This window comes from Ambystoma mexicanum, chromosome 11, assembly GCF_040938575.1.
Source record: "Ambystoma mexicanum isolate Mex_15411 chromosome 11, UKY_AmexF1_1, whole genome shotgun sequence".
Lineage (NCBI taxonomy): Eukaryota > Metazoa > Chordata > Amphibia > Caudata > Ambystomatidae > Ambystoma > Ambystoma mexicanum.
In genome coordinates, this window is record NC_090934.1 from 784,274,056 (window position 1) to 784,301,274 (window position 27,219).

Consider the following 27,219-nt stretch of genomic DNA (forward strand, 5'->3'; position numbering starts at 1 on the left):
ACTTGGCTTGAAGGTATTCTGCACCCTGACCATGAATGGCACGGTGTACAATACACAAGGTCTTAAATTCAACCAGTTGAACCACAGGGAGCCAGTGCAGGTTCCGTAACACAGGGAAGATGTGCGCTCCAAAAGGGAAACCTGTGGCTACCCTTGTGGCCAAATTATGCAGCCGCTGCAGCCGTTTACAGGCCCTTGGGTTGGGCTAGATACAGAGAGTTGCAATAGTCTATTCGTGATCGAACCATGGCAGCAACCAAGTGGGGCCGGGATCAGAGGTAATACTCTTCTCAGAATTTTCGGCTGAAAATGACCAGCCTGACCGACCGCAGAGACTTGTTGAGCCATAGACAAGGATGGAGATAGAACCACACCCATGTTTTTCACTTTCTTAACCGGAATCGGTAGGGATCCCAGGGAGGAGCGCCAGAAGGACACCCAAAGTGTAGGATTGGGGGGAATCGCCCACCACCATCACGTCAGTCCTGTCCCTCGTTCAGTTTGAGCCTGTTGTGGTTCATCCAATCTCCAACCGCAGTAAGGCACCCCCCGCAAGCACCACAACACCTCGGTCTGATCAAGGTATCTGGGTGTCGTCGGCATAGGAGTAGCACCTGATGCCGAAGGCGTGGATGAGACACACAAGGGCTGATATGTAGATGTTAAACAAAATAGGCGACAGGGAGCCTTGGGGCACTCCACAACTGAGGTGACGAGGAGCAGAAAGAAAAGGAGGCATCGAGAGGGTCTGAGTACGATCTGCAAGAAACTAACTGAACCAAGCTGGTACCTGTCCAGATATACCAAACTGGGAGAGGCGAGATAGCAGGATGGAGTGGTCGACAGTGTTGAAGGCCGCTGATAGGTCTAACAAAATCAGGGCACCCACCCCACCTGCATCCACCAGTCTGGTCATGTCGTCCACGACGGCGACCAAGACACTCTCCGTGCCACGACCGGGACGGAACCCGGACTGAACCGGGTCCAGAAAATTAGAAGATTCTAGAACGGAGGGGTCACTAGTGATTCTAAAAGTTTACCTAGAAAAGGGAGAAGTGAGATAGGATGGAAATTAGATGGAATAGTAGGGTCCAAAGTAGGTTTTGTCAGAAGAGGGATCACCCTGGCAGACTTGAACTCCTGAGGGACAGATCCTGTTTGAAAGGAGACATTAATAGCTTTGGTAATCTCTGATGGCAGATCGGGGGCAATGTCTTTCATGATCTGTAAAGGAATAGCTTCCGAGGGAGAGCATGTCTTGATTTTTCCAGTAGCCGTTAGGATGGTTTCCTCTGTATAAGTCGGAAAGATGGACCAAGTATTAACAATGGTGGGATCAGAGACAGCGGGGAAAGGGATGGTGTTATCAATGGGTCCAGCCTTTGTCCCTGCCAAAGCGATGGTTTGTCTGATAGCGTCAATCCATGTAACCTATCATTTAATCTGTGAAGTAGATGGGATCATACAGAGATCAGACATTTAGATATACCCTTGCTCCAGTGACCGCTGCAGAATGTATACCACAGAGGTAATTCCCCTCTGCAGTTAGTTAGATCCCAAATGATTATACATTGATAACACTTGGCTGCTGTTAAATTACTTACTTTGTGCAAAGTTCTGCCTTTCTTGTTTACATCTTGTTGTGGGCCTTGATTGGTGGCTTATGTTCCTAAATCATTTTTTCCCCTATCATTTCCTTTGGGTAAGGGCTTACATTTTCTTTTTAAACTAGTAATTTGGTCTATTGCTAAACCTTTGTTATACACACAGACACCTGTTACTAAGAACACCTTCCACAATATCCATCTGCTAATAGTCATAACACATGCATACATTTATTCCTATATTTGGTTATATTCAAAATGTACAGAAACGTGTCTAAAGTGACATGTCTAACAACTACAGTATTAAAATATGCCTGTGTCCACTTGTACTCCTGTAAGCAGAAGATTTCTCCTGAATGATCTTCCAAAGGTGAGGGAATTGCCAAACATAGTGATATTTACCCATCCTCCACCCTTTTTCTCAAACACTCTGCCTCATAATTGCTGGTTCAATTTCCAAATGTACCAAAATACTGCAATCTGTAATTTTTCAGGGTGATGCAAGTGATCAAAATGTTTCATAAGCTTTTTACACATTTTGTGTCTGCTGAGTTGGCAAGTCTGGAGATGTTGCATCTAGCACCAAACATCTCTGCCGCCTATCTCCATTTTCGAGCGAATTGAGCAAAGATGTAATGAATATCGTGCTTTAGTCCTGCATCGGAGCAGGTCGTGGTACCGCTGTGGAGTTGCAAGCTCTGGAACAATTTTTAAATATTCCCTCAACCCCACTTTATAATGTACAGTTGTTTGTGTTCAAATTCACATTACTTCATTTTTTTCATTTATTTTGGTTATTAACTGTCCATTAGTATTATTGAAAAGATGGCAGCCCAAAAACCAGAGAATTAAAACAATCCAAATGACAAAATAACCACTTTGCAAGGGAAAACAAGGTTTGTTACATGCAAAAAGGGTCTCTGAAGGTCCTGTAGAATCGAACTGACGCGCAGCTCGTCTTATCTCAAGACGGTGCATCTTTTTTTAGCAGAAAAATAGCAAATTAACAATACAATGCATAATAATGAGCACAGCATAATCCCACCACCCTCATTGGCTACCACCTATAGAACATGATAATCCCCCCACCTCCCCTTATAGTCCCTTGCCGATTTGGCCACATTTATGCTACCCCCATTCCCTTAAGACACGTGGTCCCCCTACATTGTCCCTGCCGAATCCAGGTATATGACTGGTAAGTTCTTTATCAATAGGTTCCATGAGCAAAGTAATTTGGCGAGGCCAACCCTGCTTTTGATGAGACAATAGGCTTCCTCATTTATCCAGATGCCATGAGCTGCACCCCTGACCATGTACTACATATGTTGACATCACCTCTGCTCCTTCTATCCCAAATCACGAGATGTTCCAGACACGGCTCCCCCATATCTCTTCCCAACTCCAGGTGCCCAGGGATGACGTGACCAGGGGGACTGCTCTTGTGTCTGAATTCTAAGGATTTGTTTGCTTAAGTTTTTTGTCTAGGTGTCTTTCATATGGGGAGTCCGTCGTAGAGTGGGAGCAGTAGTGTTCTAAATCGTTGCCTGGCTTATTGGCATCACAGAGCCTTGTGCCATATTCTCATGAATTTGTCCTTTATAGGGTGCATCCCTTCCTGCTCTTTTACCAACTAACGTCCGGTTCCCATCACATTTAGGCCCTGTAGCTCTCAATACAAATAGTGCTTATCTGCGCACTTTGTGTGCCTCTGACCTTGGCTTCTCTCCTGGGGAACGGGAAAGGGGATTTGTTTTTGGAGCTGAACTACTAGAGCCTAAGATCAACACCAAGGTTTGTGTTCTCTTCTTCTACCTTGCTGACTCCAACTCATTTCAATCCTTCCCGCACATCACGCTATCCTACGTCGTTACAATACATCAACAAAATATTGGGCCTATAATCCTGCCCTATCTATGACCTCTCCAACCACAACATTATCATAATTGTTGTTCTTTTTGTGTTGCTATATATGAGTATCTAGTATGTGTCAAGCCTAACTAAGATAATGCATGTGCTGTCCACTGCACAACCTTCTCTCTGCTCCCACAACATTGTACTCTGATAGGTTTTCCTCAACCAGAACCTCTTTGCCTGGCTAGGACACTGCAGGTGCATCCAAACATTTTACCCCTCCCCCAAGTTAATGCTCCATTAATTAACCCTTCGTCCTGTACTCCACTTCCTTGGGTACCCATTCTCTACACACGTGATGGAAACTCCCTCCTCAATCATATTCTTCTGGGGTGCCAGCCATGAAATGGCACCCTCCGTCTCCTGCTAAATTGACCTAACGCTCAGTATAATTCTCTGGGTCTGGTGGAGGTGTAGTCAGCGTCCCCGGAGGTTCCAAAAGCTGCTCTCTTTTTACCATTCTTGGCCTGTAAGCCCGATCCCACCTTTCAGTCTGGGTCTACTTGTGTTTTGTGAGAGGAGGAGCTTTACCCGCTTTTATTGAAATCCTCATCATGGTGCTCTTCCGCATAATCTTCATGCAGATCCTCAGGATAATTTGTCAGGAACAAAAAATAACCAACAGAAGTACTACGATGGGAGCCCGCTTTCTTACATCTTTCTCCAGTCATGTGCATTCACGCCGGTTTCGTTCTCCATGGCAATCCTCAAATTGTGAAGGGCCCCTATCACATGGCACAACAATCCAATGTCAGCACTGTTTTTGGGTTATGTATGTGTAGCAAGGCAGTCCAATTTACTTGCAGATGCCCCCTCCATAGCTGTGAGCAGGTCCAGAATGGTTCTGGAGCGTTATGAGTCTAATGGCTCTCAACTCGCTCTTTATTGAATTGAGGCCCTGCTCTGTCTGTGTCGTCATCTGAATCATCTCCCATCTAGTTATCTGCAGCCATTTTGCATTGGCTGCAGTCTGGATACCTGGCACCAGAAAGGAGGCAACAAAGGTTTTTTTCTTGGTAAGCAACTGGTATTGGTCCGGAATCTCTTTTAGTTTCTCTGAGCAGTCTTTGGACAGATAATTGGATCTATTCTGATGATTACCTCTTAGTGTGCGACAAACACGCTTAATGGTTGGGGGGCTTAGTTGTTCTGGGTCCATACATTTATAACTGATCAATGAGAACCACAGAGTGTAGGGTTGTCCGCAAGCATACAGCCCTCCATGTGTCACAAACTTTACCCATGGCCTGGGAACTCCGGGCCTCTGTCCCTCGCCCCAGTATTCCTGCAAGGCCTGAAGGGCCCAATCATGCCCCTCTCGGCTGTCCTGGAGCCCAGGCTCATATGGCATGTGGAGCTTCCATTGGGGAATGGACCAACATGGCTGCCCCCACAAGGATCGACGGGGAACTGCATCATGCAGTCTAACAACCAGGGGGTGGTCCACCCTGGAGGCACCTGGGATACCTGCTGGCTATTTAAGCCACGCGCTTCGCGTTGTTCTGCACTTGCAGCGTGACGTTTACCACGACCTGCTTGCAGCATCCTTGGCCTGCATCGTCTGGGAGAAGAACAACACCGTTATTCTTCCTTACCTGTCCTGCATCCAGCTCACTCCGGAGTCTCACTAGACCTCGTCTTCCTCCGCGAACAACATCCTAGAAATGAGAGACCAGAAGGGAAATAATTAGTGAGCGTTCGTCTTCCGACACCATCATCTCCAGACTCCGCTTCTTACCGAAACTCTCCTGGAAGTTCGACTGCCATCTGGACATCCTCAATCTTTCACTCCGCTTCCATCTGGCCGCATATCTTCCGGGACTTCTCGGCGATCTGTACGGAAGGACAGCACAGGTTAGCCTATTTCCAAGATGCTCTTAGCGCAGCGCTTTGCGCATCCTCTTACCTACTCGAGCACTGCCCTCTCCATCAGCTCGATGTCTCCATCCCCCTTCTGCAGCAACAAGAGAAGGAGAAGGTCAACAGGGCAATAGCAATTTGTGGACACTCAATCTTCAAAGACTCAAGACTTACCTCAAGAGGGGAGTCGCAGCCGGCCTGGACTCCTGGGCCCACGCCAGTGAAGTAACTTGGTGAACGGTGCCCAAACACGACGCGCCCCTGCACAGAACGGCAGGACGGAGAGCGCACCTTAATGAAATACAAGGTGAGAGAGGCTCTGAGGGATCGCAAGGGTAACATTTGGGAGGCGGGTCCCCGGAGGAGGAGATTGTAGCTAAAACCGAACTCCTGTCTTCCAGGATAAGCCCACGGCAGTGCGAGTACCCGGGGAAGGTGAACCAGCGCCAGAAGTGCTTCGGACCAGTTGGGTGGCGTCCCTGTGGATACAAGGTGAGCGTACACCATGATTGTGGGAATGTAAATATGCATATTGTCCACACACCCAGTATGCTTCCATCAATGCTGCTGTGCCCTCAGTTAGATCAGGGATGAATAATTTCTTATTGCAATCGCAGTTTGTTCCTATGGGTAGTGTGACATTTCCTCAGAAACAAAAAAAGAGTACCCTGCTGGCCTCTGTACTTTGGCTGGTGTTTCGTTTAGGTCAATCAATGTCAGTTTCGGCACGTAGTTAACCCATATTTTGCCACAGTTCCTATTGACACATGCCATTGCATCTTCAGGAAACCCCAGTAATCTCCCTGCTGCACAGTTCACTACTCCTGCCACCCATCTATTGTTGGAAAATAGCACTCTTTCTATCTTCAACAATGGCCACACCTTTCACTGTGCCTGTTCTTTCTTCTTTGCACATTCTTCATCGGCCCAGTCCATGATTACTGTGTGGACAGTGTGCCCTTGGAAAAGGCTCTGTACTCTGCACGGGGCTAAGTGAACCAGAAACCCGGCTATAAGAGGCAGCATTTCTTGGGGTATTAACTTGGGTGTGCCTGTCGCAAAAAGCATACATTTCAGCTCTCGTTTGACCTCTCCTTCCCTACATCGTGCATGTGATTACCATTTTCTGTCCTATTGAAGGTGGTGCACATCGGCCCCATTGTAAAATATAACACCCTTGTACTGGTTGTACTCTATCTCCTTCTCAGTTTCCCGTACACAACCTGCAAGGACAAAACAACATATACAACATAACGTATATATTACACAACGTCTGTGGTGTTGCACCTGCAGAGGGAGAGAAAAAATAGACACCCATGCAAACAATTGCAAATCAATCATTATAGAAGAGGTAACAGAATGAGCTTCAAATATCAAAAAGTGACCATGGTAGCTGATGCACTTTAATGTCAATGAGTGACTGGGTCAGAGAGGGAATGTAGTGCACAATGATAAATCAATAGGGAATGTTCTGTACTATACAACTGATAAGAGGTCAGTAACTCGTTCATTTCAAACTTTAATAAGGCAATGGGACCGTAATCTAATATATAGCTTATTCTAGGGTCAACGCTTAGGTTTGCTTCATGAGGAGGTGGAGTGGTGCCGGGTGCCTAACGATCATCGCATGTATAGCCAGTACTGCAATTCCTTCGCTGTAAACGCAAAAGGTGTTACAAGCACCACAGTTAAAGGTCCTTGGAACCAATGTTGGTTCCAGCGGCGGACAAAGGTGCGCAGATAGATCTTCTCTCCTGGAAATAACTAGCAGCAGCAAATTCAGTTAATCGGTTGCCAATGTTACTCTTACATCTCTTCTAGAAGCAATCTGTTGAGAGAGCACTTTAATACATTTAGTTAATTCACCCAAGTACCCATGAAACTCCTCCCCCAAAACTCTTGCTGCCCTGTGAGCATCTGATGCTGTGCGTTGGGGAGTAAGAGATGTGTGCATTCTTCTCCCCGTCACTATCTTGTGTGGGGACAAGTGATGGTCTTTGCTGGGCTGCGTTCTCAGGCTAAACAAAACCAGAGGGAGACATTACATCCAGTTCCTCCTTAATGTTGCACAAAACCTGGACATTTTGCTTTTTAAAAGTCTGTTCACTTTTTCTACAATCCCGTTGGCTTGCAAATTTTAAAATTAAGATTTGATAAGCGGGAGCTAAAAGCAGCTACTGGGTATCCATCATTAACAAGTGGCCAGCAGCAAGTACATAACGTTCCGCAAATCTAACTTACACATAAAATGCAAATATATCACATTGCCCATTATTTACAACCTGGTATGCTTTAAATGTCACACAGATGCGTCCCAGTGCTTATTTATAAATTGTCAAAAACTTGAGTTAAATCCACATAGATATGGTTTTCAGCATCAGTTGTCCTGGAGAGCCAAAAGTAGCTCCTGGTGTCAAGCTAACCACGCTCTTCTACGCCACATGCAGAAGCTAAATAGCTCCCAGCTCCCCTCAATTTCTAACCCTGGTCTTGAGGTTTTGAGGTTGGTATATGGAGCACATCTTATGCAGAATTCCTAATAGAGGTGCTATCTCCTTAAATAAATCATTAAAAAGTGAGTTCCATTATCAGATTTTAGGACCTCACACACCCCCCCCCTCCTCCCAACGTGGACATACCTTGGATACTGGACATTTTGCTGCAGGTTTTGCATCTGGGTGTGCACAGGGGCCAGCCACAACCCAACGGGAGAACAGACCTACCCCAACAATAAGGTAACCGTAATTACTTCACCTGTTAGACATATACGCATAGTCAATATGAAGTTCCTGGAATGGCCCAGTGGAACGGGGCAAAGTACCATGCAACATCCTGAGCATCTGCCCAGTATTGTAGAGATGGCACGTTGTCAAGATTGCCACAAAGTGTTGAGAAATTCTTGCAAATGGGAGACAAAACAGTCCTCCGAAACATCTGCAGCAATGTGCTGTTTGGAAAAATGCACCAAAAATGCACCAGTGCAGCTGCTCAAAAGCAACCGTTAGTAACTCCCATGGCATTACCTGTAATATTTTGCCTCCAAATCAGGTCCGTCTGTGACTGCAAGCAACCCCTCTTCCCCCACAGGTCCTTCTCCTCTTCGGTTGCCTGTCCCTGCAACTCAATTATTTGTGCAAGTGGTACTGCAGTGTATGGAAAAGTTAATTGTAACTGATGATTTGCCACCTCAGGATACGCGGCGGCATCCGGGACCCTGTGATACGCCACTTCTTTTGGTGGCTTTTTCCGCTGCATCGTTGCAGAGTGAAATAGGGTCTGTATTCTGGGTGTTGGCGGCCCATTTAACCACTGCTACTATGTTGGTGACCTATGCCGAATCGCAGTAAATGGTCACCAAGCATCCCTGAGATGCCTCCAACTCTTTAATTCTGCTGCCGGAGTAGAATAATGTGTTGGTTATCTTTTCTGAACAACAACCTCCTATTCCCCATCTTTGAGGCGCACTACCGCTGTCTCTGGCCAGTACACTGATCGATCATCGATGAACCATCCAATAGGACCTCCTCCAGTGGCTCACACCAAATCATCTTTGGGACCTTCATAAGTGACTCAATCATGCACCTCCTCTGAGTGCTCCAGATAAGATTTTTCTTGAAGTGGGAGTATTTTACTCCCTATCATTTATAGTTGGGAGTAAAATAATTTTTTAGGGAGTACAAATTTTAAGTCCAATTCCCAATTGGAGTATTTTATAAGCGAGTAGTGGATGTTTGTTGTCTTGTCTGTTAAAATGTGAGAATAAATAACATTATTTTGTGTAATCAGGGTTTGCCAGTACTGGAGCATTTTTCAATTCTGCGGAACATGTCACAACTTCCCCTGTCAATTTCAGTGACCCCTTCTTCTTCTTTGCTTCTTTGAGTCCCGGCAAGAGAGGTTTTGTGTAACTGGAATAGTCAAAATTCCAAGCTCTACAGTAGTTACACAAACCCAGGAATTGTTGCATCTCTTTAACTGTAGTGGGCTGTGGTGTATTCTGTACTGCAGCAGCTCTTTCTTGGGTTATTCTTTTCCCTGCTGATTATATTATTTTTCCCAAATACTCAACCTACTTCTGACAATATTGCATTTCTCCTTGTCTATCTTGTATACTTTGTCTGCAATCAATGTCACTATTGTGATGACATCTGCTCTGCACATCTTTTCCATGGTGCTATATACTAGAAGATCATCTATATACTGAATGATTGTGTTCGGTACATGTATGTTGGCCAAATCCATTCTGTTAAAAATACTCTGGGACTCGCAGTACCCCAGTTGGAGTCTGGTGTGTTGTAATTGCTGCCCACGGCAAATAAACACAGCAAAATCGGGGTGTAATGGGATAGAAAAGAATACCTTTTTCAAATCAATAACAGTAAAATGTGTGGCTTCTTTTGGGATGTTAGAAATAATTGTGGCAGGATTTGGTACAAGTGGGAATTCTGCCTCCATTATGCTATTCAATGGGCGTAAATCTTGTATGAACCTCCAACTTTGACCCATTTGCTTTTTTGACAGGGTAGATCACTGTATTACACAGGGACTCTGAGGGTACTATGATGCCATGCCGCCATAGCGCAACAGTTGTTGCATGTATTCCTTCATCTTCTTCTTTTAACATTGGGTACTGTCGCACTCTAGGTAACAGTGCTCCCTGCTTCAACTTGATACGCACTGCTCCTATGCTCTTCAAGAGCCCCATGTCATGAGGGCTGTGTGTCCATAAAGGGCTTGGGAACTGTAGCAGGTTATCTTGTAAATGTGCAGGCATACTCTTAGCAATATGTACAGGACATGGGACATTCCTATGCTGAATCGTTATTTGAAAGGGAGCACATACCTCCAGTATTATCTCACCTTAATTGCCAGCATCGTCAAACGACTGTCCATCCGACACCCCAATCAATGGTTGAACAGGGTCAATGCACCTGTTCGCCACTTGCCTCCCCCTTCTATTTTGTAATCCGCAATCCGCACCCCCTTCCAAATCTAATGCGATAATAATACCTGTGATAATAGTATAGTTCTTATTCAAGAACATATATTTCAAACAAACAAAAAGGGTGAGCATGAGGGCCACCTTTGCACCAGATGTGGCCAATCTTTTTATGGCCGACTATGAAAACAAATACATCTATGCCATTGATAATCCACACAGACCGTGGATCCAAATTTGGAAGCGTTACATAGATGACGTCCTTGTCATATGGATGGGCACAGAAGGCCAGTTACAAGATTTCTTAACATGGCTGAATCAATATGATAATAACATCAGATCCACTATGACTTGGGACAACCACGCAATAGATTATTTAGATCTACATATCTCTAGAGAAGGAGACGCGTTGAAGACCGAATTGTTTTGAAAAAACACTGTTCAGAATAGTCTACTCCACTTTGAGAGCTTCCACCTTATGGGATTCAAACATAACACGCTATGTGGACAATTTCTGTGCATCCGGAGGAACTGCACTGAGCGAGAAACATTTTTAAAACATGCTAAAGACCTTGAGCAACGAGGTTTGGAAAGAGGATACCCTAAAAAAACTATAAAGCAAACACACAAAAGAGCAGCATACGCACCACTGAAGTGTGTTTAACCACTAAACCGAGGAAGCTCTGAAGCGGCTCGTATGTGTCAACACGTCTAGCCCCCTTAGTAATGCCGTGAAAAGGTCCATCAACAAACACTGGCATCTGATTAAAAAATGAAGGGACGCTGAAAAATAAACCACTGTTTGCCTTAAAAAAAAACAAGAACTTAAAAGAACACCTGGTAGACGCTTATAGAGAAACCAAACCGCAAACCACCTCAGAAAGATCGTGGAATTTACCACTGGTGAAGGGACACCACAAGTGTGGCAAATGCATTGCATGTAACTTTACGGATAAAAAATGTGTATTTGATAATGAGAATATCCATTGGAACCTAAACCAACACACGAACTGCAAAGACAAAATTGTGGTGTACATCATCCAATGTCAATGTGAATTGATTTACGTGGGCAAATTCTATAAGGCCAGTCGAGCAAAGGATTTTGGAACATCGGTCCTGCATCAGGAATCTGGTAGCAGATAAACCACTGGTAGATCATTACAAACGCATGAAGCACACAAAGACATTTTTTGGTTTGAGTTACAAGGAATTGGCCTCAATCAAAGAGACGGTGATCCAGAGAAACTGTTGAGGTGTCTGGAACTAAAATCGATCTATAAATTAGACTGTGTCCAACATGGTTTAAATGTGGCCATCGAATGGAGTGGCATGTTGAATAAATGAAACTGGACTGTTCATTGTAGGAGATTGAACAGCGGATTGTACACCGCAAGTGTTCTTAGAACAGTTTCAACTTGCTTGCGAACAATACATACAGGCGTAGTGTCCTCAGAACACCCCCATTTCGTTTATTTACAAACATCCGAGGACACTTCATGTGTTCTTAGAACAATTTGAACGTGCTTGCGAACATGTGTTCTTAGAACAATTTGGCAAGGGCATAGAGTCTTGGGTGCATGGCCATATGGCCATGCACCCAAGAATCTATGCCCTGTCCACAACCACCGCAGCATATCGCACCCATAGAGTCAAACATTTTAACTATGCCATATTGGCACTTTTAATGTCCGCGGACATGATGAGTGTTCTTAAAACAGTGCATATGGCCATGCACCCAAGACTCTATGCCCTGGCCACAACCACCGCAGCATATCACACCCATAGTGGCCTATAAGCAACTAAGTTATAAGCCACTATAGGTGTGATATGCTGCGTTGGTTGTGGCCAGGGCATAGAGTCTTGGGTGCATGGACAAGATCAAATTTATAGGCAGCAGAGTTATAAGTCACTATGGGTGTGATTTGCTGTGATTGTTGTACTTAATATAATATACCTACTGTTTGGTTTAGTAACTGGAGTACATGTATTTCTTGTATATTTGTCTATTTGTGTGATTAAAGAAAAGATCATGGTAGTATTGGTATTTTGTAACAACTTATAACATTGAATAATCAACATTTTTTTTGGACCCTCATATTTAGTGGATTACAAAACAGTGTGCTGTGCAATTTGCTCAGTTTCTGTGTTTGTTGCTAAAATCATTGGGTCTGTGGAGAAAAAACAATCCATGTTGGATTAAAAAAAAACCTTTTTTTGTTATACTACAGTCTATTTGTTTGTTTTCAGTGTTCACTTGTTGTTTCTGTCTAATACTCTATATATTGGCTTGTTGTAGATTTTTGGAGCAGTTAGATACCTGTTGGCGTATTCTAACTTTTTATTGTTTGATATAATGTATTGGTATTCATTTATCTGTTTAGTTGCTGTAGAATCTTGGGGCAGTTCTATAGCTGTTGGCATATTGTAACAGTTTATAGTTTTTTAATAGAAGTTTAGTTAATGTTTAAGTACAGTTTAGTTAATAAAATTTGGTTTTAAGAACATTAAATAAGCGTTTGTAAGATTTGCAGGTAATCTCTGCTTTAGAGTAATGGTACTATCATTACATTCGAACCATCCACATTTTTTTTATATATGCAGCATAGTGACCTGCATTGGTTGTGGCTCCTGTGTGGTATATTATACTTATTGTTGTGAAGGTTTTTTTTTTTACCAAGTGATACTTGACCGTGTGTGAATCCAGTCTGCTTGCATTTGTTTTTGGTACCATCTGCATTGTAACGTAGAAGCATTAGTATTACGTATTTACTATGTGTTTGTATTAGTAAGGTGGAGCGATTATCCAAAATACAGGTAATACATAATCTACCATGGTTTGCATTTTGTACAAGTTTCTGAAATGGAACGGATTCACAATTAGGTATTGATAGATACACAAAGCGCTCATTGGGGATTTGTTCTTGTCACATTGTTACACAGAGTGCATGTATGTTTCCACATGTATGAAATCTGGAAGATTTCATTTATAGGTGTGTTTTTGTTTTCCAGTACTTGTAGTAAGTACATTAGAAATTCTTGTGGATCTTCCTGTGAGTTTATAGTGAATTTCACCATTCCAGCACAGTAGTCCAATTGTTGTCTTATTCCATAAACACTATACGTGTTGTCAGGATTGTTTGTTGCGTTTCTATGAAGTACTTACATTTGCAAACACAATTGGTCTGTACTGTGTAAGTAAATGTTGTCAACTATTGGCGGTAATTGAAATAGAATATTCATTGCTACATTTGCGTAGCAACTTACACCAATTACATGTGAAAGTTTAAATGGACCAGGTAGTTCTGTATCTGAGTGCTTTTTTTGGAGTTTTTCTTCCTTCTTTGAAGTACCTGGTTTACTTTCCCTAATAGGTTCTTTTTTGATTTTGGTACTCATTAGTTTCTTTTAATCTCTTTGGAGGATTTGCAGTGACATCCTCTTGCATTTCTGTTTGATTTAGTTTTCCTTTAGAACATTTTACTTTTTATGGAATAGGACATGTTTTTAGATGGGGGGTGTATAGTGAACAAAGTCTATTGTATTCTGAAATACAAGGAATATCAGCGTTTACTTTACTTGCATCAAAGTTGATTAGAAATAGACCGTCAAGTGTACGTAAGTGTGATAGTTCTAGGTAGCTCATGCCTTCTTTAAAGACTGTTACCAATGTCTATCAATGCTTTGTCTAGGGTAAGACCTTGTGATTTATGAATGGTGACTTCGTATGCAAGAGTTAGAGAAAATTGTTCTCTTCGTACATACATGTCTTTGAAGAGAAGGAAGCGAGCTGTTGAGCGTCCTATCGTTTTCACTTCTGAAAGTTTGTCAAAGAGAATATTGACAAACTGAATGTTGTTGTCATGTAGGTATGTTTGAAAGCCAACAACTGTACCAAGTGCTCCATTAACTAGTCCTTGATCCACATCAAAGTTACGTTTAAGCATTACTCTGCAATTTAAGGATAATTTTAATATTTTTTCCAATCCAGCAGTGTTGGAGATTGAATTTTCTAAACTATTTAGTCTCGTTGTGGCTTGTTCACACATGGGTAGTGTCATACCATGTATGTCTAGTTTGTCTGTGGCGCTAATTTCAATTATTGGTTTCATTTCTTTTTTTAACATGGTTTCATTGAATTTGAAACAGCTTGCAAGAGTTGGCATTAAGGCCATACAATTGACATTTTTGTGGGCTAATTGTTCCATAACATCCGTAGCACATGCATTATCGCCAGAAAGTGCATGAATGTGCTGGGTTTTCAATATTGCTTGTGCTTCTTGAGATAATATACCAACTCTAATAATTTTTAAGATGTTAGCATAAGTGAGATCTGCAGATTGCTGCATGTTTTCTGTTAATTCTTTGTATTGGAAATGTTGCCAAAGGTTGACATTTCCAATGCTGCCAACAGTTTTACGGCAGAGTTTGTGTCCTAAGTTTTTAAAAATAGGCTCACCTTTCACTGGTGTCAATTGAAGAAGATCTCCGGAAACAATAATGTGTTTTCCTCCAAAGAGTTCTTCGTAGTTTGTTTTGAGTACTACTTGTAATCTGAGGTGAATCAAGGCCAACATTAGGTTGGAGACCATGCTCACTGTTACGCTCACCTGGTTCCCACTGGGGCGTCGACCGGAACTGGGCCGCTGTTATTTCCACCAGCGTGACGTGTAGCGCTGAGATGACTGACTGGACTGGCCCGCTCAGCCTATGTTTGTCTGGCTCGCAAGAATATTCTTCTGCAAAGGAGAAGAGGAATTAACCACCCGTGGAATTGAGTGTCAACCCACCTTCCCCACTCCCGTTGTCTTCCCACTGATCACTCTTGATGTCCCCTCCTTAGTCTCACCTGATGGTTTGGAAGGATGAGCTCTCCATCCTGCGTCGACCGCAGGGGCGCGTTGATGACCAGTTACTTCACTGGCGTAGAGGAATTGGTGAGTTCCAGTATTGACTCTAAAGTCCAATTGTTCATAAGAGTTCAAATGTCTGCTCTTCACTCTGTCCGATTCCTTGCAGGTTGCCGATTAATCCACTCGAAGATTTCCAAATGGCACTCGGTAAGATTCAGGTAAGTCTATTGTGTTTTTCCCCTTAGGGGCCGGGGTATGGCGATGAAGCAGAGTTGACTGCGCCGACCCGAAATGAGGTGAGTACCTCCCGTGGTAAATCAGGTAAGTCCTTGGGGGTAGCTTGTATGGCCTTAGAGAGTCCCCTTGCTCACCTTGCTGTCTTTGTCTCCTTAGGTGTCGGAGGGCGGCCGCGAGATGGAGAGAGCGTGATGGAATGCTGAAGTACCGCCAAGCAGGTGAGTTCAGCGCGGCGCCGTAGGAATGCGAAGCGATGCTTCAAAGACTTCTGTCTTTCAGTTCCGTGGCGAAATGGATCAGGATTCAGGTAAGGATTAAAGTTAAAACTCCTGTTCTAACCTTTATCCTTTTTGTCTTCTCGTTTCAGGAGTCCCAGGACTGAAGCGGGCGTGGCTGAAGACTGGAGCTGCTGAAAACACGGTGAGCGTTACGCTGCAGCAAGCAGAATAACGCGAAGCACGTGTGGCTGTCCGGGGATGGGTTTAAATAGCCTTGGAAGAAGATCCAGGTAAGTATTCTTCCACAGCCCCACCCAAGTAACAAAATAGTCCCTTCAGTAAAATAGTCCCTCCTAAGCCTCATTTGGCTTGAGTCTTCATGCAGCATGGTCTGCCTCAGGTGAGTATGCAGCATGGTCTGCTTCAGGTAAGTTATCAATAATGAGCCTGGCGCCCATGGCGCCAGGACTGACTTTATCTTTATGAGACTGGCGCCATAGGCGCCAGGACTGTACCCAAACAGCCCCTAACTGGGGCTTTTGGGCATGCTCCAAGTGGCATGATGCCTGCTTCCGGGGCTGCTGGGCCTGGTCTGGTCTTCCGGGGGCAGGCATCATGACACTCACTTCATCTATTAGTAGCATTTTCATTTGTTTTAATACTCAGTGTAGTTCCATTGCAGCTTCTGTAGAAAGTTTGTAATAGTCTAATTTAATTTGGTGTTCTACTGGCAGGAGTAGTAATCGGTGTAAAGTGACACTGCCTATGTTGTAGGCAGCTAAACCTGTGGGGCTGTGGGGGCAGTGACAACAGCTGACAGTTTGTTGTTTGTCAATTGTTCAAGGAATTTACTGATGATTTTGATTAAGAATGTTTTGCCAGAACCAGCTTCACCACTGACGTACAGTAGTATAGGTTTGTAATTTTGGCAGATGCATTCTTTGTTTTCATGTTGTACACCATGTGCAATTTCTTTTGTTACTTCTTCAAAACTGCTACGTTGCTCATTGTTTAGTTTTGATTGTAGTATAGTTAAGTCTTCTTTATCTTCATACTGACACATGGTGTTTTCTAGTTCTGTCATAGCTAATTCTGCCTCATTTGTTATTAGTGGCTCTCCCAGTGGTTCTTGGCTTCCTGTTACAGAAGGTTGACTACTGTCAGGAGTGTCCTTATCTAGTTGGACCTTGAGTTCTTCTTCGTGTTGCTGTTCATTGTGCAACATTGTTTTGTACTTTGTAAAGTTTACATCAGTTATAGTGCTTTCATTTGCTTTTAAAGTGTCTTCATAGGAGTGATAGTTATTTAGTATTTCTTCTTCTTTTCTCCATGGTTTAAAGAGTTGTAGCAGGGACATGTAATATAGTTCTTTATGTTGAGGAGTCTTTAATGACAATTTGATATGATTAATTAAATTTGGTTTTGTGAGTATTACTAAGCTGCCTTCACAATTTGTCACTCTGTATTTACCTTTTTTTCATCAGGTTTTATATTATTTTTGTATGTGAAGTTTTGGGCTATGTGGTATAGACACATGGTTTCCAAAGTGGTACTTCTATTTGGGTAGTATGTGTCCAGTAAATTGTTTTTTAAAATGTCTTGGCTGTTGGGATCAAGTTTGGCTATTGTTTCTATTTCTTTGTGTGATTTGAGAACTCTTTTTCTAGATTTAGCAGGACCATTACTTAGCCATACTATATTTTCAGATTTTCCATACAAAGCAGTACCAGTTAAACAATCTGCTGCTTCATAGGAGCCACATTCTCTATGGGAGAGCATTTTTATGCCCAAGCTGTATAATTTCTGAGACAGTGTTTTGTCTGATGACAGGTCATTCCAGAGGTCTTGGAGCTCTGTTTTTTCTGCTTTGGTTAAGCATGCTGTAACATATCGTGCAACTGCAGTGGAATTGTCTGCAATGTACTGCACATCTATGTTTGCATTCCATAAGTGGGCAATGATTGCATTGTAATCATTGATATATTTTTCTTCTTCTGTTCTTTTTATGTAATGTGTATTTTTAGGTGATTTACCTTTAACACTATGTCTAACTGAAGACATGAAGTTGTTCACTTGACCTGTTTTTGTAACCGTAGGGAAACCAAAGCAGAATTTGGTGTAGTATTTCCCTTTGTTTTTGTATTTGCGACGGCAATATTTGCCACATTTGTGTCTTTGAAATTGTCAAATTTGTGCATGAAGATCACTATTTGTTGCTTCTGATGGAATTTCACAAGTGACATATTTTTCAATAAACTGTAAAACAGTTGTGTCACTGTCTTGACCAAATTTAGGAGCATCTTTAATCCATAAAAGCATGTGGATATGTGGTGCTCCTCTGGCTTGGTATTCTTTTCTCCAAATGAAGTGTTGCACTTCTCCGAGGGGGGAGCAGTTTTATTACAAATTAAGTGTAGCATAGCAATGAAGCGATTGTGAAAATATCTCGAAAAATTAACAGGATCTAGAGAACAAAGTTCTCCAGGTGTTAGTATATCTGTTTGTTTTGTTTTTGTTAGATATGCGTAGGAAATCATGTAAATCTTCCCATGCATATTCTGCACAACTTAATGTAACAAAGTGGGTGGGCCAAGGTTTCTTATCATACAACGTACATCTCCATGACGTCGAAACCAGTACTCTTTAGTACCATGCATATTTGCTAATAGATTTGAAATATTTGATTGTAAAACCTCACATTTTTGTTGCACTTTTTGTAATAATTGTGTAGCTGACTTATTTTGAAAGTGGGATCCTGATTTTAATGTGAATGCAACTCTGTAACATAAAGTTGCTAGTTCACTTTCAAAGAGTAGGTGGAATATGTATTCCCAGATTTAGACAAAGTGTGGATCTTCAGAATACATCCGTAATGAGCGGTATTCTGATGCTGTTATTTGAATAGGTCTGTCATCGTACCTTCCTCCTTTGTCAGTAGGAAAAAGTAGAGGAAAAGCACGTGCTTCTATACTTTTGTCCCATATGCTGATTGGTGATCCTTTTGTTTGACGCATTTGGTACGTTTCTAGTGCATCTTCTACGGTGTCATTAGAGTGCAATGGGTGAATTGTATAATGGTCTAAAGTATTGGATATTGTAGCAGGATCTAGGAGCTCAAATTGACCAGCTTCTTGTGTCTCTTGAATTATTTCAGTGGTATCCTTCAAGTTTTCTTCAATATTAATTTATTTGTAGTATTCATTATTGTCTTTTAGATATTGCAAGGCTTGTCTAACTTTATTTAAATCTACCAGTTGTTGCCAATTGTTTTTGTCTTTTGTAGGTACACCATTTACTAAGATAATTAAAGATTGCTCCATTGGACATTGCACTCCTACAGTGTGCACATTTTCTTTTAGATCTAATGGTAAATACACTACTTTTCCCCAAATACCTTTCACTAATTCAGAGGGAGGTAATTTTGATGTTTTTGGTTGAAGGCGTATTATTGCTTGAAATGGGTGCACTGTTTGAATTATGATGCTCTCATATAAATTCAGTTGTTGTAGGGGTTTTGGTAGTGGAAATAATTCCAAATTATTTGTGATAGCACGTGAAGGAGTTTGGTTGTTGTCAAGTTTTGTAGTGCAGTAACTGCAAAGTATTAAGGGTTGTTATTTCGTATTTGTTTTCTGCTATAAGGTAGAGAGCTAATTCAAACCATTTCGAATCTTCATTGTCTTCTATTTTGTATGTTAGGTCTACAGTTTTTGTGTTACTTTTATAAAAAATTGTACGCAACATATACACACACATGGTTTGGTATTTCAGCAGATGTACTTTTAAATTTCAGTATTTCTTTTTTGTATGTGTGTAGTAGAAGGTTGCCATGCCTAGAATTGTTGCTAATTTGCTGTAAAGCCATTTCATTCTGTAAGTGGCTTAAACTTCCAAAATATTTTTTCTGGATATAGTCGATTTCTTCAAGTAGGTCTTTTGCTGTACCATGTAGAAGAATGTTATTCAAATTGGCTAGTGCCAAATCAGGACTTTTAGCATAGTACAGTTTATAGACTAGATTTGATGATGTGTTGATATCATTTTGATATAATGGAAGGTGGTTTTGCAAGTAGGTCCTGAAATGCAGGCCAATGAATGTCCTTGTAGTCCTGTGTACTTGCGCACTGGACAGGTATCCATATTTTGCAGTAGTTTAATTTCGATTTCGTCTTTGCCTTTCACATATTGATTGAGGAATTGATGTAAAGACTTGAAAGATTCTTTGGGAATGTTACACATTGACGTGCATGGCCATTTGTATACTAGACGTTCTGATTCAGTTGGATGGAGAGGTAATTCTAAGTTTTCGGGGGATATTTTTGTAAGCAGTATTTCTTGTTCCATTATGATGGTATTAACTTTTTCATAACCTCGTCCACTGCTATGTATGGCACTTGTATTTCTTTGCTTTTGTTTGTATGCTTCTTCATTAAAGTATGGTTCTGTGCTCGTAGTGTGACTCCATTCACCTTCACAGATACTTAAGAAGTTATTTCTGTTGACATTTCATTTATTTAGTCTTTTTTGTAATTTAGTCATTAGTTTTGTTAGTGGTTTGATTTTAACACTAAAATAAATAACTTTCTTTTGAGAAGGATTGCACTGTCTATCAATGCTTCTAAGATTAATTTCCTACGATAAGTTTTAAGGGTTGAGCTTGATTTCTCTCCTGTTTTTATAAGATTTTGAAGGACTCTGTGACGGAACATTTTTGCTAAAATACTTTTTTTGGTATGCTTAGTTTGCCCTATATCAAGATTTATAGGAGCAGTTTTATCTGTAGAGGTAGCTGATTTTTTTGTTAATTGTTTTGTGGTTCGTTTTACATTTTGATAGAGGAGGCAAAGTTTCTGTACTTTAAGCTTGTTTTGTTTCGCTAAATGACTGTATTAGCTGTTTTGTTTTAACTTTTTTTTACAAATTCTGCTAGAGATGGATGCTTGTTTTGGACACTTCTATTTTCATTTGCTTTCTACAGACTTGATTTTTGGTAGGCATTTGTTAGGGTCTGTTGAAAAAAATAAAGAAGGTATGAGTTGGGGTGTTAATGTATGTGTGCTGTGTGCATGAGTGTGAGTAAGAGGATAAAGATGTGTGATTGTGCATTGGGCAACTACAACTAGTTGGGATGGGTATTCTTGAATTAATGTGCTACTAAACTGGGGTTCAGGTGATAGTAGAAAGAAAGCTGGTGGTGTGGAGAAGGAGAATTAGTAAATCTAATGGTATTCAATTAAAACAGTTGTTTGTTCTATAATATCAAAATTCTAGGGGTTGAGTTGGGTAATTTGAGTGTCGAAAAATAAGAAATTGTGCATCATTCTGCCTGTAAATCTCTGTTTAAGAAATGGGGATTTGTAGACAGAATGGTGCACAATCTCTATTTTAGGCACAGAAATAGCATGAATTAACCTTACAGTGTGTTTGAATAATAGTACAAATAATATGGTGGTATTCAACTTACTTTTTTTCTGAAATGAGCAGGTTTCTTCTTAGTTGTTCTTTGCACTTCAAATTCGGCTGCTTCTTTTCAGGAGAATGGTCTTCACTGCAATTGTAAAGGAAACAAAGAAGTAATTTTGTTTGTATATAGCATTGTTTTTAATTTAGACATTGATTTTTCTAATTGACATTGACCCCCAGCGCCTTTTCTCAAAATCATGAAAACATAAGATGCGTCGCACCAGTTGAATACATATAATATGTTCTTAATGCATAAACTGTATTGTAATGACTAACTGTACTAACCAAAATATCATTTGTATGCCTTGTGGAAGTCATAATGTACCACTGAATACCACTATCTCTGTAACTAAGCTCTTGTAAGTAACAGCGCCTCAATGCCATGGGCTTGCGCAGTATATAAGTAAATAAATGTTTGTTTTTGTACAAGTATTGTTGTTTGATTTTTGAACATAATGTGTGCATGCAATTGTGTTTGAGTATGTTAACTCTTCATATTGTACTTTAAATATGTTAGTTCAACATGCTTTGAAAATGTGTGTGTAAAATGAAATTAAATAGCAGATAGGTTTGGAAGTGACAGTTGATTTTGGGAGATGGAAAACATGACAGTAAATTAATTTTATAGATTAAACAAGCTAAAAGTCAGTAAATCTGTTTATATGAATGTATAAAAATTGTACATGTACTATATAGAACATATGCATACCTGTAGTTTGTGTTCATGCATATGGATATGCATGCAGCTGCGAGTAGAAATCTTGGAGACTTGTACAGTATTTCTGGTAGAAGGTGCTTTCCAATGATATGACATTTGGACTCAGAGAGATTAACAGTACATTTGAAGTGCTGATCTATGATGATGCAGTTAGATGTAGAGGTCTCGGATGTGATTGGTGGATGTTCATGTGACTTCTTAGCTATATCCAATGAGGGAATGGCACAGAAAGTGAAAAGGAAATGGTAGGACTGTCCATGTTACGATATGTCCGTGGACATGGCGGTAGTCCACGGACATCGGGTGTTGCATCTTTGGGTTGGGGAGCCATGCAAATGAGAATGAGCAGAGAAAGGGATTGGTCAGTAAAGTTTAGTGGGTGTGTTGTGCCAGGAGAGAGTTTCTCAGATACTCTTTTTGCTTAGAGAAGAACAGATAGCCATGGCTGTGTGTTTCAGAAAACAGATTGTTTGGATTATGGGAGACTTGTGGATACATTGGTTGAAGGTGCATGCAGAAAGCTGTGGAGTAGCTGTAGATCTTGGATTCCCACATGTAGAAGTTCACTGGTATGGAGTTCTTGGAATTAAGTGGTTGTACCTGCTACCTCTCTGTGCTACTTTGAAGACAGAGAAACATCAACACATAATTGTTATTCATCGTGGAGGGAACAGTTTAGGACATGTGTCTGGAATTGACTTGGGAAGGTCATGGACATGTTTCCAAATTCTCAAGTAATTTTTTCACGGATTGCGCAGACACAAATGTGGCTTCGTTCTTAATTTGGTCCACAAACGGAGAAAGCAAGGCGCAATGTCAATAAGGCTGTTTGTGCCTTTCTAAGAGATTTTGGCACGTCCTCTTTTCACAATGAAAATATTATGTTTCGTAGTGCATACATTTTTCGCAGAGATGGAGTCCATCTTACTTATGCTGGCAATAAGATTTTTTTGAGAAATGTACAAAATGCATTGTGACCTTTTTTGGAATTACAGCATCCATTTTATAGTAGGTGTTGAGCATTTCAAATTTTTCAAACACAAACAAACACCACCAAATGGCTCTTTTCAGAGCCACCACTTCCTCCCAGATAAAACTGCAATGGTTATGATAGGGTAGCACCCCAAAATTTTTAGATGTCCGCGGACTGTCCGCAGACTTCTAAAAAATACACAGGGACCTGCTTCATTTATTTTCACTTCTGTTTTTTAACTGTGAAAGGCGGCTCTACAAAGAGCCTTTTTATTTTGATTTATGTTGTTTTTATATTTTTTTTGCTTTTTTATTCAAAACACACTAGGAGAGGAGGGGAAAGGAGGGTAAGAGGGGACACCAACCAAGGGGTATGAAAGGGCGAGCTGAGAGAGGAAGATGTAGAGTGGGTTTTACTTGGGTAGTGAGCAGACCTTCTCGTGCTCTGAGACGATAGCCTCATAAGCACTACAAAGTCTCTCCCCCTTGCACAGTACTGCGTCGCAGTACATAACACACAACTGTGACCCTCGAAAGGTAAGGGCCATCAGTATTGCGTATGGCCTGTGAGGCAGCTTGAGGAATACGTTGTCCCACAGGAGTGTTCCTTGGGGTGACAGGATTGGAAACGAGGATGAAGTAGAGGAAGTCAATCTGCTACGCTCCTCGCAAAGTACAACCTTGCGAATGGCCCCAGAGTTTAATGACTTTAGGTGTCGCTTCATGGTAGTTGTCCCAAAGCTGTATGAACCATGCCTCCCGCGACTGAGTACCATTTTGCACTCGTTGCAGTTGACATGGTTCGCACGCGCCTTAGGAACATTACCACAAATGGTAAATAACCGCCACACCCAAGACTCACGCCGAGTGCTGGTAGTAGGGACTTCCACTACCTCATTATCCTCATCCTCTTCATCCTCCTGAGCATCCTGACTCCTGTTCCCCTCTTCAGGCCCTTGGGGAGGTGGTGGCAGTGGTGGAGGGGGTGGTGCTGAGGCAGATGCAGCACCAGGTGGCATGAGTGGAGCCATGGAAGGCTTCAGCTTGGCGTTGAAAATCTGCAAATTGGCAGCAAAATTCACTGTGCTCTGTAGGATAGCCAGAAACACAATGATAATGAGCTCTAGGGCGTGGTATTTTATAGGGGTGCTTGTGTGCGGTTCGCAGACATGAGCGCTGCCCGCAGACCGATCGAACAGAAAAAAAGGTTCAAAAAGTCACAAAAAGTATGTAGAAACTCAGGATTACTATGTGGGCGCATGCGCGTTGGTGTTTTACAGACACTGTTCGGGTCCTGAAGTGATTAAAAGTGCACCACAAGTGAAACGAACAGGCGCTTGTTCTTAGAACAGTTTCAACTTGCTGCGAACAATACGGACAGGCAGAGCGTCCTCAGGACACTCCCATTTTGTTTCTTTACAAACATTTTAGGGCACAGTCCGTGTTCTTAGAAGAGTTTCAACTTGCCAGCGAACAGTAAGGGCAGGTATAGTGTCCTCAGGACACCCCTATTTCGTTTATTTTCGAACATTTCAGGACACAGCTTGTGTTCTTAGAACAGTTTCAACTTGCCTGCGAACAATATGGACAGGCATTGCGTCCTCAGGACACTCCCATTTTGTTTCTTTACAAACATTTTAGGACACAGTCCGTGTTCTTAGAAGAGTTTCAACTTGCTAGCGAACAGTACGGACAGATATAGTGTTCTTAGGACACCTCCATTTTCGTTTCTTCACGGATATTCCGGACACCCGCGCTGTCCGCGGACACCTCAACTGCTTTTTTTTAAAAAAAACAAAAAATGAATTAGGACACAATATAATAATTTTACTTTATTTTACATATATGTTAAATTTATGACAGAGAAGGTGAGGCAGAAACTGAAACAAAAACAGGAGAATTGGGGGTTTCAATATGATTTATGAGGTGAAGAAGGGGTGGAATTCTCATCAAAACGTTTTGGTTCATGGAGAGGGTTTGGGGATAATTGACTGGGATATGGTGAGGGGGGGCAGGTACATGTGGGACAATGGTATGTAGTTGTTTGTTTTGAAGTGATCCTCCACAAAGTTTTTAAATTATTAAAATTTGCCAAGAGTAGGTCCATTTTTTCTTCTATGTGCTGAAGAGTCTTATCCAATAATGCTTTTTCTTTAGTATTTTCAATGTTTGTATGGTCTGTACAAAAAAATATGTATATAAAATAATATTAATTAATTGGTTTATATGGTAAAGTGTCTACCATTAGATTCACTATCTTCTGACATTTCCTCACGTGGGAAATGCTCCTCTAGCCACTCCAGAGTACTAGACATTTCTGTGAGAAAAAAAAAAACATATCATCATTTTTTTTGTATCTAATACAGAAAGTTTACAAATATGAGTAAAATGCAGTACACTTACTATTTCAGGTAAGGTGGTCTGTAGATCTGCTGTTGCTCTTAGTTGTGGAGTTTCTGTGAGGTAATTATGTTGGAAACCTATCTTTCTTCTTTTGGTATATTCCATTTTAGAACATATTGTATTTAAATGAATCGTTAGCGTGTTATATATAGATGGGTTACAATTCTTATTTATTACTACATATAATGTGTATGTGTGCTGGTTTGTGAATTTGTAAAATGTTCATATGTTATGATATAACAATTAAACATACCCCCCAGACTTTTTGGGTAGTGGTGCTGTTGTCCGAACATGTCCGCGGACATCAAATTCAGTAGAGGGGGTTCAGTATGTTCTATGTTACTTGTACATAAAGTCTGAGTTATTATTGTTAAGTTGTGCTACTAAAAACCTATGAAATTCAGTAAAAATACTTTGTTAAAGGGACGTTATGGTTAAGTTGCGCTACTAAAAACCTATGGAATTCAGTGAAAAAACTTTGTTAAAGGGACGTTATGGTTCCAAGTAAAACCGAAAAACCCCTGAAATTGGCCAGTTATGGTAAGCTAAGCAACCATAACTCGCGCCACCACCGTGCACTGATAAGACTAACACCCACGACATCAAAGATGACATGACGCTGCCCAGGCGTCCTGCATGTTAAGCCACTGCAGACCAAGCCGTAAAGAATATGTATAAAAACCAAAAATAGCAATAAAGACCTAGATTGTGTGAGCTAACATGTCCTAGATTCAGAGTCAAAACCGCAGCATGCCAGACTATTACCCAAAGGCAATATAGGGTGGCAACAAAGAAGGCCTGTGTGGAGTAGAAAGAAGTACAATGCCATTCAAGTGAGAGACAAGGGAGAAAGATAAGCACATGAGGAAGACACCTACCGTACGGCCAGGATCTGCGCGTCCTCCGGCACGTTTCACCCGTGCCACCAGACAGGGCTCCTCAGGCTCGCCTCCCTTGCGGGTACAACTTGGGTCCAATCAACAGAATAATCTGTCACCAGCGGCAGTGGATCTGCTAAAAAAACGCCCCTGAGCAGAAGCGTGCCACAATTACAGAAACTGTGCTGGTTGAACACGGTGCGCGCCGTGTAGAAAAATATTGAGACAAAAAGAAGAAAGAATGAACCGCGCTCTCCGCGGTCAATTGAAAGACCATGGTCAAAGAAAAAATAGCACAGCTCGCAACACAATAAGGGTCTGAAGGTATTTAATGGTACCAGACAAAATACGGCTGAAAAGCAGTGGCAAAAACGAAGGCAGGACGCCCGTGAGCACGACCCGCACGCAACGCGTTTCGCACTCAACTGAGTGCTTGATCACGTGAAGAGAAGAAGGACTGGAGCACCTTAATAGTTTGGCAAGTGCAGTCCTTTTGCTGTTTCAATGGACCACGATGGGTGCCTGGACAAATGGAAAGAGCGGCGGCCATGATGGAATGGAAAGGCAAAAATAGGCAATACTGTGAGCCAAGTGGGGCTACAGTAATTAAGCACTATAAGCACGTATATGGCAAAAATAACCATGACGCATACTCTGTTGCACGCATTCCATGCCAGGCGGAGCAACGGTTCCATATTGCCCCCAATGTAGTTTACAATATTAATGAAATATGGTAATTCATAATATAAAGACACAGTTGAATGAGTAATATAACCACCGACAATAAAAAAGCCCATCTATTAAATTAGATGGTAATATAGCAACCGTCTTACGGCCACACAAGAAAACATATGACAAATATCTGGATCATCATAAAATACAGAGGTATAGATTTCAAATACCAGTAAAATAAGAAAAAGTGCGTGTTCGGGCAGGTATAGCAGCAAATTAATGTGCACGAATGCGAGACCAAAGTGACAATAGCAATATATGTACAGGATGCAATTTGCAACATTCGGGCAAATAAAATAAAGTGCAAGTGCACGTAGTAGTAGCAGCATAATGGAGCGCGAATGCGCAAAACCAAGGTTGCAATATATAAATCTATAAAAGTGCATGATACAACATTCTGGCCCTATTAAAAGATGAAAAAAAGTGCAAGTGCA

General features: G+C 41.6%; 1 protein-coding gene across 6 annotated transcripts in view; it reads left to right on the top strand.

Moving 5' to 3' along the window:
* Positions 1–27,219, top strand: part of STK33 (serine/threonine kinase 33) — a 1,615,433-nt gene that overhangs the window by 26,550 nt on the left and 1,561,664 nt on the right. The gene's annotated exons all lie outside the window — the stretch shown is intronic.